Raw genomic sequence first — 15,377 nt, 5'->3', positions numbered from 1 at the left:
CCTACAGATTTGAACCTAGTAGCCTTTTCTTGCGACTAGGCATTTATTAGCTGCCTGGCAGACAGCAAGTAGTTATTTTTTCCAGGGTAACTGGGATGTGAAGAAGGCTGCATTGATAAATTGGGCTCCGACTTCCTGAAGCAGAACAGTCACTCTGCTCGTGGCAGGTCAGGCCCATATGACCTTTCATGTTGGCAGACATCTGTTGGAGAAAAAGCTTTCTGACAGGATGGTACAAAGCACTTTGAAAGCAGAAGAACTACAAAGTTCCTCTTCATGTGAAAAAAAAACCACTGACTAGAAAAGTCAGAACCTCCTTAAAAGAAAAAGGGGCTTCCCACCAATATTCACAAGTTTCAAGGAAAGTTTTCTCTATCGTCAGATGTTCTCTTGCATTCAGGTAACAGGAATGAGGAAGGACAGCAAAGCACAGAAAGGAGAAGCAAAATTCATTTTCTTTCCGTATGTAGACATGTGCAAGCATCTACTCTTATCACTCCATCCATGTTCTCACTAACCCTGAACATGGAAACTCCTTGTTTACCCTGGTGCATCACTGGAGAAGTTTCTCTGTTCCCCTCCACCTCTCCTCAGAGGCATCTTGGAGTTCTTCAAAGAAGTAAATGGGTTTGGCATTTAAGTGGCTTGCCTTCAGCTACAGACTCAGAGCCCTGAATCATGTGAGCCAGATCTGCCTTCAGTCTTGGAGAACAGGTTACTTCATTGTCAACATTTCACTAACGCAGTGTCTGCACACCAGGGCCTCTCTTCTCCCGCTGGTAAAACCGTACCTTCCTGTAAACCTGAGCCAGGTCTTCAAAACCCACAAAGATTTCAACAAAGATGAAATTGCCAAATCAGCGTTCATCTTTCAAGACCTATCATCTGCACTGCTGCCACCATGGTTACTTCTGTCAGAAGACTGAGAAGGAATGCCAGAAAGCCACAGCAAACCCAACAATGTATGTGGGTACAATCTGCATTTGCCATTGAGGAGCAATAGTCTCCAGACTATAGCTTTGATACTTTTGCTTCTAGATGGTCTGAACAAGAATGACAATTTTTGTCTTCTAATAATATTGGAGAACTTTTTTTTCCTCTCAGCTCAGCTAGAAGGCTGGATGCAAGTTCATTCTCCTTCTAAATAAAGGGAGAGGAGGAGAATGTGAAAAGCTGTATTTCAGGAGGACCTTTTACCTCCACCTTTTAAACACTCTTAAGTCACACAGCAAACATTTGGAGTAGATTTCATTAACTCACTGATAGGTATAAAAAAGAGGATTAGAAAGACAAGGAACTAACAGAGGGAGACAGGAGATTAGTGAAATGTTTCACATGCAAAACCAGAACCACACGGAGGAATCTGCCATCCCAGTCCTTCCCTAACCTCTAATGGCACCAATTCCAGCAGAAGGACTTTGTGTTTTCATAATGCTTCCTCCATAAACTGCTAGCAAAATGTTACAACTAAGTGGGAAAGCTGACAGACAGCTTTTGAGATTGACCAAACGGAAGGTGCCCTCTCCAGAAAAACAAAGTCAGAAGAATAGGCAGGCACACCTAGAGTACATTATATCCCAATTTTTTAAGTTTGTCTGATCCCATCCTTCTGTTGTTAGAAGTATTAGCGCTGCTCACCAAGTTCAGAGCTTGCAGTCCTGCCTCTTACATCTCTCATTTTGCAGTTTTACACAAAGGCCAAAGTCATCAGGATGGAGCACATAAAGGAGAAAAAAATCCTTTCAAGCCAAAAATAGCCTTGTTGCCAAGGCAAAGCCCAGTCCAGATGTGTTGGTAATTTCTCACTTGCCTGTAAGAAAAAACGCATGCAGACAAAATTTCCATCTCTTGCCTTCCATTCAGCCTTGATGAATAACACAGCCTTTCCAAAGCTTCAGAGACATCAAGCCACCTCTGTATACATCCATGACAGTAGCCAGATGTTTTTTTTCCAAACTTCAATTCCAAACAGATCTGAAAAGAGAGTGAAAAGGCCTTTTCCAGTGACATATTTCAATGTGTTTTACAATCACAAGGAAGCAGGTCAATTATGACAGCTCCGGAAGTAATAATAACTGAGGCAGATTTATGGCATTGCTCTTTGGAGTCCAGTGAGACTTTCTGTCATATTTAAGGAAGGGATGTTATCAAAGCTGTAATTCCATTGCACTGAGATATACACTCTTATCACAGGCACACAGAGTGAAAGCCTCAAAAATAAGCATAGACAAATGATCTATTTTTCTTTCCACTTGGAGTAACCAAAGTAACTCATTATCTATCCCAGAGACTCTGGCAGAACCCAGCATTGCACAAACAAAATAGCACACTGGGCATTATGACCAAAAAAATTGTCAAAAGCAGCTAGAGACAAGAGTGCCCACTTTGTGACATTTTACAGCAATCTCTAATTACAGGAAGAGCAGAGCAACAACCTCTCTCAATCAGCCTAAGCTTGGCACCTTAAATGGCTAGTGATTGGGAAAACCAAAGGGAAAGTCACAGAAAATTCCATCTCCATGGAGTGAATTTGCCTTGGACCTTCATGAACCTCTCCTGAGGCGGAGAAAGTACTCTTTTGGGGCCAATGTCCTGTAAAACAGTGTGACACTCCCATCTGCAGAATTGTAAGGGTGGTACAGCAAAGCAGATACTTTGCACCTGTAGAGTTGTATCACCAGAGAAGCACCAAGACTGGCATGTGTCTTTCAGCCTCAAATAAAACCAAAGTGGTTTTGCCCACAGAAATGACAGCTGCAACTGTATCCAAATCCCTAACAAAAATTGGCTGGCTCTTAAAGAGAATTTTTTCTGGCTCGCTTCCAACCTGGTCTCAAAGCTACCTCCGTAAGGTGCCAGCCTCCATTGTAACAGAAATGCAAGGAAAAAAGATGCTTGATAGTTGCACATGTTAAATCCCAAGCCATTTTCTTTTGTTGCAGGTGTTGATATATCATCTAGTCCAAACTTACAAAGTTATGCTTTTTATTCTTCCCAAAAAGAGATGAACGAAGCAGACAAAGACAGAATTTGTTTAATTCCTCATCCTTCCCTCTCCCCCCTAAATTAACCTCTTGCATGCTTCTGAAATCACGTGGTAGAAGACAACCTTTTCGCTTTCTGAGCAAGTCATGAACACTGGAAACTCCATTTTGCTTGATGGGAGTGCTAAAGAAATGCACTCCTTTTTTTTTTTTTTTTTTTTTTTTTTTTTGTTACTTGACAGAAATGCTCATTTTTTCTAATTTTTTTCTTCTTTTTTTTTTTTTTCTGGGAGAGGAAAAATCCTTATGCCAGCCCTGGGTTATGAAGTTAAAATTACAAGCACACAAATTATTCTCCTCACTGCACCATTGCTGGGTAAAGCAGCCTCTCTGGAAACAATAGCTGGAGCTTGAGGTATCCACAGGGAAAACAGAACATCGTGCTTGATTTAATGCCCTTCTCATGGGATTTACTCTTGGCAAAGTGCCTGTGTGGTTTATGTCAGAAGGGATACATGATTTACATGTGGATCCAATGCTGACTGTGAGGTAACTCTTTAGTACTGATGGAGCATAAAAGGAGTGAGCATCCCATGAATTAAAAAAAAAAAAAAAAAAAAAGGCACCTGAGCACTACCCTCCATCAGGAGAAAAACAGAAGCCTGCCAGGCTTTGGTAGGAGAGGGAGAAAGATGAATATCCACATATCTCGCCAATATAACCAAAAGCAGTGATGAGAAGAAATTACTATTAGGTTCTGCAGTCAGAAAATGAGCAGAAAATGAGTGACTGCATGAAAATCTGCAAACAAAAACATGAAACAAGCACATTCTGGGGTCCTTTCTTGCCCTTTTTCTGCCCTTTGGATCATTTTAGAAACAGACACTCTCTTTTCCAGGTGTGAGATAATCAATACAGGTAATATGTATGGACAAATAATGCCTTGATCAGCATGGAACGGTCAGCTGGAATCAGATCAGTATCCATCAGAAATTTTCCATGATCCTGTACTTAAAAAAAAAAAACAACAACAAACAACAGAAAACTTTTACAGTAACAAAGCTTGCAAGGTGGAAAAATGAGATTGTTTTTGTTCTATGACTCAAAACAAAGCATCCCATTGCTGTTCCCACGGCTGGAGACTGTTCAGTGATAGAACTGCAAACACCATCATTTCGGATTTTGAAATCTGTAGTGGATGAATGGAATTCCTTCCTTCCTTCTAACAGGTGCAGTCTAAGCAGCTCAAAGAGACTGCATAGCAGAACCCACACCACTGCTATTTACCATTTATATTATCTAGAGATAATAAATGGTAGCTTGTTTCTTTCGGTAGCCATTCAGGATTAGATCAACTACCTCTGCTTTGCCATTTAGAGGAACTGGCGGACTGAGAGCATTAGGCAGCTCACTGTTGTTTATGAAGCAAATTGTCTCAGAACTTGCAGAAATAATGCAGGAACAGGGAGAAATAGTGTACATCGTAACTCCTTGGGACCCCGCAGTCTCGCCAGTCTGTATGGGGAGGAAAAGCCTGGCTATAAAAGGGAGACAAGTGAGAGGTGTCGAAGCATAGCAGTCGTACAAAACTAGTAGCCTTCCTTGCTGGTATGACAAAAGAAAATGAAAAATCCCTGCCAGTATAGCAAATCTCTGAATGACAATGGAGCTTTGGGAAGACAGTAACAACTTCTCCCTCCAAACATGAAAAGAATGGAGATTGATAGAACTTAAGGGTGATACTTGCCAAGCTCTCAGTCTGTTTGCACAGCATCCTTCATGTAACCCGGGTCTGAAGTAAGCAAGTAGACACGCAGAAACAAGCGAAAAAAAAACAAACCCAACCAACCTAACTTCAATGTGAAAAGGAACAAGATGAATTCAGATACAGTTTGACAGGAAATGAAGGAGCCTGTTTCGGAACTGATCGGGAAGTTGCAAATTGGCAACAAACTGTCGTTCAGTTGAAGGTAAGCAAGGAGAATGAAGCTTTTGCGTATATGCTACTACAAAGCCATGAGCAATTTTAAAAGCATCCAAAGGACTGCACTTCTTTCCAGAAAGTAGGAAAAAGGAGGAGGGGAAAAAAAGGCTTTTTTCCCCATTTCTTGATACCCTTCTGTGCATTTGTATAATATCTAACAGAGTGGGATCCTGATGTGATTGGGCTTTGTCCATGACACCGTAAGAGCAATATCAGGCTTACTGAAATTAGTAAACTCACAATGACTTCAAAGGGCTTTGCCTCAAGGCAGTGAACAGTTTCTGGAGCCTGTTTTTCTTCAAATTCTAACCTTTGTTTTCAGTATAAATATCGCCTTCCTCCTGTTCGTACCTCTTACGTAGAGACAGGTCTCTCAGACAGACAGACATCAGGCAAGGAAAGCAGGAGTAAAGCGGCATTTGGTACCAAAGCAGTATTCCTTGCTGAGGACAATAACTGCAGCACTCTCCCAAGAACTGGTAAAATCTACTGTCAACAAACAGAAGTAATATTGGAGAAGAGAGAAGGCTGTAAGGGTTTTCCCTGGAATCTACCTGCCATCCAAACACTCGCTTTAAGTTGTGTTGTGAAAATTTGCATATGCAGAGTTATTTTGCAAATGAATTCTGACTGTTCCTTCCTGACACGCAACTCTTCAGCATTTATTCTCATCTCCCTTTTGCTCTCCCATTCACCATGCAGGAATTTTATGGAGGAATGGAAGGGTTTTCTCCCTGAACAGGTACAGTGTTAGAAGATGGGACAGTCTCTTCCCTGTAGACACAGAATTTTGGTTTCCAGGTGCCTTTTCTAGCCTTCAGGATCTGTTGCCTTCTTCCTAAACAGAAAAATCCAGTTATTATTAGCAATAACACTTATCCCTGTTTAGAACCCTGCCCTCTTCTATCTTTTTATTTTGGACATAACCTAATGTGCACAGGGACAGTGACTACAGCATTGAGAGACAGAAGTTCCTGGATGAGAAGATACTCATATTATTTGTATTTGATGGTGGAAGGTAAAACAAACAAACAAACAAACAAACAAACAAAACCAGGACTTGTGTAAACCTCTGCAGACTCTGATTAGCTTATTTTAAAAATAAAGGAAAGGGTTGCTGCTGATATGCATTAGTGGAGAAAATCTGCCCTTACTGCAGGCAAGGAGTTGAGCTTTTATACTCCGAATTTCTGCACCATGCCCCTGTATTAGAGTCACAGAAAAGATGCCCATAACAATGAAGAAATGCAAACCTCTGTATTTGATAAATAACAATCTGCAGACCCTAAGTGAATACAAGGACGTAATTCACTCTAGGATTTCTGCAGCTGTTAATAAATCACTCAGGCTGCACTCTGGCAGCTTATGACATCAGCAGATCCCCTTGAGTGAATTACAGCCATTAATTTACAGAGAGGAAGCCATCTATCATCTATTATTGACCATCTGCTACTAAGAATACGTACTTTTTTGATAAATTAATAAGATTTTAATAGAAAACATCTTTGATTTTATTCCTACGTACATTCATTTGCAATGTTGAACTTTGGGTTTGTAAATGTCAGTGAAAACTGATTTGTGACATCAGCCAGAGGTGACTACACGTTGATGGCAATGGCACACCTCACAGCAAGTTTAGCAAGGCATCGTGGCTAGTGCGTAAGGCCACGCTCCTGCCCAGATGGAAGGCATTGATCCGCTCAAAGATGTCACAGGAAGATATTTACTCACTCAGCGTACAAAGGAAACAAATTCTGTGTGCGCCCATGCCGACAGAAAAGCGTCGCTTGCAATGTGAAACCCATTACCCCCTTGCACAACGTCATTTCTTCCCAACAGTAAAAAGGACGGCTATAGGGCACCTGCTTGCTGTAAACAGAAGATAAAACCTTACCAGAAATGAAAGATCAAGCTCATTACACCTGACAATTTACTTCGGCTCCTTCCTTGTATTGCTTTCTCTTTCCTCATACTTCACTAGGTGATATTGCCAGGCTCTTAAAACTGGCAGAACTGACGGTAGGGATTTAGGCACAGTATTTCTAGTTTAAAATCCCAACCTAAGTTGTATATAAGTTACAGCACAAGACAACGGTGTGCTTTAACACTTTCATGGCACAGAGGTGCCTTATAGCCTGGCAGGCCTGCTAAAAAGCCAGAACACGTATGACCACTCGGCTTTGTTATTGGCACATAAACACTCCCAGATGTCCACTTCAGAAATGCCTACGCTGGGTCTCTGTAAAAGTGCTGCAGAATAAAAGTGAACAAAAAAAATCCCAAATGCCTGCATGGCTAAGTAAAACTGTCAAGCGGGTGATGGACTTTTCAGTTCTGGTTGTATGTTTCTCGTCCTCCAAATTACACAGTCCCACAGTATTACAGTCAGATTTTCAAGTACAGTAATGGACATACAGGGATGAAACGGCATTCGCTCAGCTAGAGCTGTATCTTTTTCAGCTTAAGCTGGATTTGGCTTCACACCACTGGCAAGGTTTTGTTGCAGGGGTGGTTTTGCATAGGGAAGTTTAGGGCTGAGGGCTGGATTCTGACCCTGCAGCTGTGGGCAGAAGCCTGGACCAATACAACGCCTCAGAGATCGCAATGCAGCAGCAGCTTCTACAGCTAGCTCAAGTCTAAAGTTCAAGTTTTGCTTCTTAAAAGGTGTAGGGTTTACAAAACCACTAATCACATAAATATTTTAATTTTTCAGTGAAAACTGGATGACCAAAAATGTTTGCAAAATTAGGACTGTACTGTCATAACATATATGGTATGTTGAAAATGTAAAAGCTACTATTCCCGAAGTGGGAACATCCACAAAATCAGCAAAAAGCAAATATTTATAACTGTAACAATTTAGGAATACTGCTTTGGGAATTAAAGACTCCTGATTCTTGCCACTGCACACTGAAATAAACTCATCCATTGCCTGGCATATGCTTGAAATCTTTCAGTCTTACAGTATGAGAAAAAAAATTCTCCAGCAGAAGTCACAAAATCACCATAGCTGTATTGAGTAACATGTGACTGAAGGACATTTTTACACCTTTAAAAAGCAATGCCATCATCACCATCCTTTGACAACTAATTAAAAAACAATAAAAGTTTATCACCTAAGACCTTTCATGTTCTGATGAGGGTTAAGCCTGATATGGTAGTATTAATTTGGGAAGTGAAACCAGTGTTATAACTATCTATGGGTCTTTCACAATACAAAATACAATAAATATCTGAAATTACATTTAGTTGGAGCTAGTCGCCATAGATCTGCTGGTTTCCAGAAAAAAAAAGATGGGCACTCAAAATTGTTTAACACAGTAAATTGATTCCTGAAGCATCCCACTGTGATTTGACCATGGTTTGACCACCCAAATTTCTTATTTTCAAAGACAGTGTTTCATTTTATTGAGTGAAAGACCTACAATGGGAAAAAGTAGAAGAAATAACAAACCCAACTGTAATCAAACTGGAAACAGTGCTTATTTTTTCTTTAGCTTTTATAATTGTTACCAGAATAGCAAAGGAAATAAGTTTTATATTAATGTATTCTGAAAAAAAAAAAATCTGTTCAGATGTAGCCAGGGCTTTGTCACCAGATCACCTGCTGGAGTCCACGGTGGGGATGTCAATAGGGTTTTGTGCGCACACTGCTTCAGCCACACTAAGGACTCACTACCCATTGTGGGAGCTACGGAAAACTCTTTGTTGCCGTTAGGGCTGAAGTCGCCATCTCCCAGTCTAGCAATATCCAAACTTCTGAGATGACTGCAGCCATTCCCATAAATACACAGAGCAACCTGGGGCACCTACAAAACAATATACAAGTGTTGTTCCTAATATTTATTATCACAGTGTCACAGCTTGCAACGCTATTAATAGTCCATTCTGGTTTGAAGTAAATCTTTCAGAGGTTTATAATTTAACTGTAAAAGTCTGCGTTAATCTGGTTTAGCAACGGGGCATGCAAAATCCCAGCTTCAGAGGCAATTCCTTGTTATCAAATTATAGTAAAATCAATTTAGCTAGTAGTTTGGTTTGTTGCCATTTCCAGATACTCCTCCCCTTATATAATTAAAGCGAAATTAAACCCAGTTCCATGTGAATTTTTATTTTATTTAAAAACTTCAGCGTTCTACTATGAGTAAAACTGAGGAACTGAGATTTGGTATTCCTAGTGAGTGGCTGTTGAGAGGAAAGGTGTTAAGCATCAAATATTTTCCTCTTCCACAAACGTTTAGTTACCTTAAAATGAACGCAAATAATCTAAAATAATCTAGCAAACTTACAAAAATAAAACTTGTATCCGAGAACAGTCCGCACTGAAGTGAGCATATGGCATAACGCACAAACGGCCACACGAAATATCAAGTCCATAATAAAACTTCAGAACTCTGAGCAGAAAAACGTTTGCTTTCGAGTTTTCCAACTCCTGCAAATGTAGCAAAGTTCAGCAGTCACTGCATTAGCAATTTGGTTTTTTTTTTTTTTTTTTTCCAGAAACGCGTTGAATTGCGCCTGTTTGTACCCAGGGGCGGCCTCACGCCCACCGCCCCCCGTCTCCGGCAGGTCCCACAGCAGCAGAGCCACCTTTTGTTTCCCGGGGGCTCCGTGGAGGCGGGCGGCCCACGGAGCTGCGGCCTGAACATCGCCACCCCCCCACCGTGGGGCGCCCCCGCCCCGCTGCGAACACGCGTGTGGGGACGTGGCTGGCGGGGCGGGGGAGAACGGGCGGGCGGCCCGGCCCCGCTGTGGGGCTGCCCCGGGGAAGCGGTGGCGTCCCAGCCCCCCCAGGCCGCGGGGGCCATTTTTAAATGTCTCTGTCAGGCAGCCGGCGGGGGGGCGGAGAGCAGGTGCCGGCGCCCGGGAGCTCCCCGAGGCACCGAAGTTGCGGTCTCCGCTCCCTGGGGCGGGACAGGGTGAGCCGTCGCCTCACGCACCGCGGTGCCCGTGCGGAGAGAGCATCCAAAGCCTCCGCCGAGCAACTGCGCGAATAAAGAAGGCGCCGGACGCGCGCCCCCGTTGCCGGGAGTCCCTCGCATTTAAAGGGCAGCTCCGCGCGGAGGGATCCCTCCCCCGCGTGAGGCTGCCGGAACTACTTTCTGCGCACACAGACACACACACACACGGCCGGGCGTCCCGAGCCGCGGGGTGGCCCGGGTCTTATTTTCCCCCAGCGAAATCATTCCGCCGCGGCACAGCGCCGCGCTGTGAGTGGTCATGGGCCCCGCGGCCCGCGCTGTCCCTCCTTCGCGGGCGAGGCGCGGGGGCTGGCGGGCTGCTGCGGCGCCGGCTGGCGTGAGGCGACGGCGGCGGCGGCGGGGGGAGGAGGAGGAGGAGGAGAAGGAGGAGGAGGCCCGGAGCGGCGCAGTTTGGGGGTGCCGACTTGCGCTTCCTTTCGCGAGGTGTATCCTTCCGCGGCGCCGGGTGTAAGGCAGCGCCTTGGCCGTTGTGTCCCTCCGCCGCCGGGAGCGCAGGGGCAGGCGGCGTCTCCCCGGACGGGGCGAGGAGGTCGAGGGCTTCGCGGGGAGAAAGAAGAAACTTCGGAGAGCGGTGGCTGGCGCAGCGGTCCGCCTGGCTGGGCAGGCCGGTGGAAAGAGGGCTCCCCGCAGAGAAGAAGGGAAAACGAGGAGGAAACGGCGGCGACGGCGGCCGGTCCTCGCCGCCGCCCCGCGGGGTCTCTGCGTGGGAGCCCAGGGGACTCTTTCTCGCGGGGCTCGGCGGAGGGATCTCTAGGCGGCTTCCCCCGTCGCCTCTCCCCTGCACCGCTCGCCCCTCGGCACCGCCATCTTGGATTTTAATCCGCCATTTTTTTTCCTCCCCCCACTCGGAATTATTTTTTATCACTATCGCTGTTTTTTTTTTTCCTCCCCCTCCTTAGTTTTCCTTTCCCCTCCGCCCCTCCCTCGTTCAGTCTTCGCTTCTCCCCACCTCACTCCCACCTTCCTCCCCTTTTTTTCCTCTCGGTCCCTTCCCTTTGATGATTCATTTTCCCCCAGTGGTGGCTGGGGCAGCGCCGGCGGCGGCGAGGGACCCAGCGCGGAGGGCAGCGGGGAGGTGAGTGCAGAGTGAGGGGGAATTGGGGGGCCTGGGGGGCGCGACTCCCGTGGGCTCTGCGAGCAGGGTGCCCTCGCGCGTGGGAGGCGCCTGTCAGCGGGCGGTGAGGCGAGGGCACCGGGGCCTGTGCCCCTCGGGGTGGGGGGGGGGGGTTAGAATTTGGGGAGAGGGCTCCGTGGGGCGGGGTGCGCCGTGCGGGAGGGAGCGTGAGGAACCGCGCCCGCTGTGTCCCGCCCCGCGGGCCGGCCACGGGTAGCAGCGTGCGGGGCCCCGCCGGCGCCCCCCGCCGCCTCGGGCCGGGCGCGGGCGGCTCTCGGCGGCGCTGACAGGCGGGGGCGCGCCCCCGCCGCGCCCGGGGGCCGCGGGAGGTGGGGGGCCCCGGCGGGACCGGGCCTTGATGGCGACGGCGGGCGGCGAGCCCTAGGGGGCAGCACGGGGCTGGGGGGGGTGCGGTGCCGCCCCCCCTCGCTTCCCCCGGGATGGGCGCTGGGCCGGTGCCAGGGGTTTGGGTCGGGGTGGGGAGCTCGGGGAGGAAGCTGGGAGTTACTGGGCGGTTCGGGGCGCTTCTGGGGTTAAACGGCCGGGGGTCCCGACCCGCCGCTTGCCTCTGCGTAAGAGGGGTCGTAACCCGTGTTTGTGTTCTGTGAGTGACCGTTCCGGGCTCAGGGCTCGCTGCGGTTGGATGGAAACGCCTGACATTGGGATTTTTTTCATCGAGGAATATATGCTTTTAAGGGAGGGGTGAAGTGCGTCCTTGTCCAGCATCTGTATGTGAAACTTGGCAGTCAAACACAAGGCAGTTTTCAACACGTTATTCTCCGAAAAAGTAAAGGTGGAAAGTGAGAGAAGAGAGTACATGGTGTTTTGTGGAGTTGTATCACAGGCAGTATGAGAATCTGAAGTACAGAACTTGGTGTAGTTTTCTGGTGGGTCGAATTCGGCGCTGGGCGACGCAGGTGAGATGGCAACCCGATCAGAGTGTTTAATAATGTAACTATAAATACATAGTGGGAGGTTTCAGTCGGTGAGGTTAAAAACGTACTGTAGAGTAAGTTCACACAGAGTCATGTCCTGTTTCCATAATCTGGTCGCTATAGCTATGGATGCATCCTCTTCTGTTTTCATTAGAAATTAACTTTTGTCTTGAGTTCTTTAAGTCTTCTTGTAAGTAACATTGTACAAGGAAATCAATCCAATACGATGGAAAAATGATATTTTTTTTTCTTGTTTGTGTATCGTACTATTTTGTTACTACAGTCAGATGGACACATACAGGCATCTCTGCTTTATACCCATTTGAGTTTGCAAACTGCAAAATAAGACTTATTTAAAGTAATTACCTAGTGTATTGCATATTGAATGAGTAGGTGGAATGATGTATCCTTGTATACACAGTAACAGGGCTCTTGAATACTTGTGCTCTGTTAGCACTACCCTATTGCAGAACTACAATTCCCAGTATCCTTTTCACTTCAAACAGCATTGTGCTTTAATGCAATAGACAGTTGCCCAAATTAGCATAGTAGGTGTAAGGCATGCTATTTCTGTTCTGTGCTAAACAGTGAATCCAGAGCTGTGGTTTGAGGACAGAAAGTATTTGGGAGCAGTCCCAGCTTAAGTGCTGACCACTTCCCTGACCTTGTACCCCCACCCTCCTGTAACATCCCCTTGTGCCACGGCTCAAGCCAGCAAGGTTCAGACTTTTCTGGTGACTCCCCTGATTCGGTCACTGCTTGGCTGTGCAGTTGCTTTTCTGGCGCAGAGGGAGAATGGCATGAAAGAGCAGGTGAGAGGGCAGCAGGGCTACTTCTGGTGTTAGGCTGGTTTGAAGTCTTCATTGAACTGTAGTGCTGTTTGTGCCAGCTGTGGCAGGGCTGCCCTGAACTGCTAGGTTCAGCTGAACCTGTGTAAGTCACAAAGCTGAACTGTTACAACCGCTGATGCTTTTCCTTCCCCTTTCAGTGGTCCTGCTGCTTGCTCCTCCGGTACTCTATCCTCTTGCTCTAGTGCCTGTTGGATCCTTTACTGAACCTGCTCAGCACATTAAACCAGCAGAAAGTTCCCTGCTCTCGTCCCTCTTGGGTTAATGGGGTTAAACTGAGTTACAAGTCCACTGAGCTCCAGAATTGGTGGAAGTTTTTGTGTGAATTGGAAAGAGGGAGGAAGGGGGTTCTCCCTCTCTCGGAAGCAGTGAGCTTTTGGATTGTCTCTGTGAAATTCTGCTGAACGCTGGAGTTGCTGCAGTGAGTTGGAGGGGATCCTGCAGCCTTTGCGGTGCTTTGCTCATCCGGTTGTTCAGCTTTGCCCCCAGAGGGCACCTGGGGGCGTGGCGAGGGGGAAGAAGAGAATGTGTGTGCATTCCCTCTCTGCCACTCACTTGTACTGGCACCGCTGTTGCTTCTGTGCCGGCATTGTACTTGGGTTAGAATCCAAATTGACACGCAAAAATCACGTGGCTGCAAAAGAACTGGCGCAGGAGGAAGTGGGAATGTACAGACTGAGCTATTGGTGGGGACTGAAGCTTGGGTTTGGGTCAGTTTTGGATCCATGTCTGCTCTGGCAGACATCCTGCGTCCCGGGTCTGCAGTTCTGCAGCAGTTTAAACTGACTTGATTCAGTTTTGACACAGTCCAGCAGCCTCCCACGTGCTGCTGTTAATCCATGTCCAGTTCTGCACTGAGCTTATTCTGAGAAGTAACTAGCTGAAAAAAAAAAAAAAAAACCACACAAAACCCAAATTTTTTCTTTCTCTTTTTTTTTTTCCTAATGGTTTAATTTACTGAACCAGTTCATCCCAGGGGCAAAGAAAGTCAAAAGTGGGTGTGATGTCGGGTGGCTAAAGTAAGCATCTGCAGGGGTGGGACTGGAGTAGCCCTTCCTAGGTAGCTTTTATCCTGTTGAGGAATTGTAGCCTCAGCTCCAGAATCTTTGAAGTCCTGTGGGACCACCTGCCCTTTCTTTAAGATACAACTTTGACTGTAGGGATTATGGCAAGTAAATGACCAAGTATCTTCTTTTGTTGCCTCCTGTGGCTGGAAAGTCCTCTGTTCCATGCCTAGTTTTGCTGTGGGTTAGTATGATCAATAATAATTTGCAGTGTAATACAGAACATCAGTTTTCTGTTCAAAGTGATGCTGTGCATTGGCTTCACACCCTTTGTGAGCCAGAAGTGTTCTGTGCCTTCTTTTCTTCTCTTGCTTAACGGTGTTTGTCTGAGCTGTCAAAAGCAGTAACTGAAATAAGATTTGAGACTGTTTTGAATAACTCCTCAAAGCTGTGCAAATTTTCATTGAGCTTTGATTTTGCTCAATCTTTCATATTCTTAGAAACTTGAACACTTTTTAGGAGTGGATGGGGTGGTTTTTTTGTTACCTAGGTAAGGTGGCTGTAGTGAAATTATCTGCAGCCTGGTGATGCTATAGGAAAACTGATTGCGTAGTTTTGCTCTGCTTCCCAAATTCAAAGGTTTCTTGCTTTTTTTTTTTAGAGCTATCAGTAATGAAACATAAATCTGTTCTGTTGATACCATTGATTTGTCCAGAAAAGCTGAGATTGTGGTCACTGGGTTTTTTGTTTTGTTTTTGTGTCCTGTATTAGCTTTAGGCAGCTGTCTTGTTGAGGGAGACTTTTTCTGCAGCTATAGTTAAGTTAAAAAAAAAATAGTTTAGATATTTGAGTTGTTAAAATAAATAAATAATCAATAAAGTGTATTGTAGAAGGAGGTCCTTTGGCTGCCTGTGTACTGAAGACCATGGGAAAGGGGAGGATGACTGTGCCTGTTGGGAAGCCCCCTAATCCTGGTGTCTTTGCCTGTGTCCTGGAAAGAGATGAACAAAATCCACTGCTGCTGTTTAGAAGCTGTTTCTGTCCTCTTAAGTAATAAGTATTTATATGCAAAAAAAACTCCTATGTTATGGAAGAGTGAAATAAATGATACTTGAATTTCTTATGGTTACTGATGTATGTGTTTGTGTGCGTTAGGCTTTTACTGATTTGGTTTTGTGCAGCTTCTTTCCCCCCCTCCGCCCCTCACAACAAGACTTCTCTGAATTGATAGATTTCACAGGTGACAGCCCAAAACCTGGAAGGCTCACATTTTGAGCCTTTCACAGCCATAAAATTTATTTACTTAAATTCATAGGGATTTACTACACTTTACAGTATAAAACACTAAGGCTTTTCATATGTGATATAAATCTGAATGGTACTGTTTAATCAGTCTGGTAAACACTTCTGGATAAGTCTGGCTTTGTGAATATCTTATGCGATGACAGCATTAATCCTGTGTGTGCTTCGGTTGTTGATTGGTGCTTCCAAACGTTGCTGAAATGCAACTAATACTCAGAAGGCGT

At 45.6% G+C, this 15,377-nt stretch overlaps 1 protein-coding gene and 1 long non-coding RNA gene across 3 annotated transcripts in view; one reads left to right on the top strand and one right to left on the bottom strand.

Annotated features, from left to right (window-relative positions):
- Positions 1-8,432: 8,432 nt before the first annotated feature.
- Positions 8,433-10,054, bottom strand: LOC147600588 (uncharacterized). Its single transcript, XR_015258616.1, has 2 exons — positions 9,258-10,054; positions 8,433-8,777 (listed from the first exon to the last, which is right to left on the bottom strand). It is a non-coding gene; the product is annotated as an uncharacterized LOC147600588 (long non-coding RNA).
- Positions 10,055-10,324: 270 nt separating this feature from the next.
- KMT5B (lysine methyltransferase 5B) overlaps positions 10,325-15,377 on the top strand; it is a 31,660-nt gene continuing 26,607 nt past the window's right edge. Inside the window, exon 1 of one of the 2 annotated variants that reach the window (XM_086748107.1) lies at positions 10,325-11,025. The gene's annotated coding sequence lies outside the window, so the exon portion shown is untranslated. Of the gene's footprint in view, positions 11,026-11,733; positions 11,982-15,377 lie in introns of those variants that run through there. The other variant, XM_086748108.1, reaches the window with a different exon arrangement.

The sequence above is a fragment of the Chlamydotis macqueenii genome, chromosome 5 (assembly GCF_036417535.1).
Source record: "Chlamydotis macqueenii isolate bChlMac1 chromosome 5, bChlMac1.mat, whole genome shotgun sequence".
Taxonomy (NCBI): Eukaryota; Metazoa; Chordata; class Aves; order Otidiformes; family Otididae; genus Chlamydotis; species Chlamydotis macqueenii.
The sequence above is the reverse complement of the archived record's forward strand: the minus strand, read 5'-3'. Positions and strand labels throughout refer to the sequence as shown.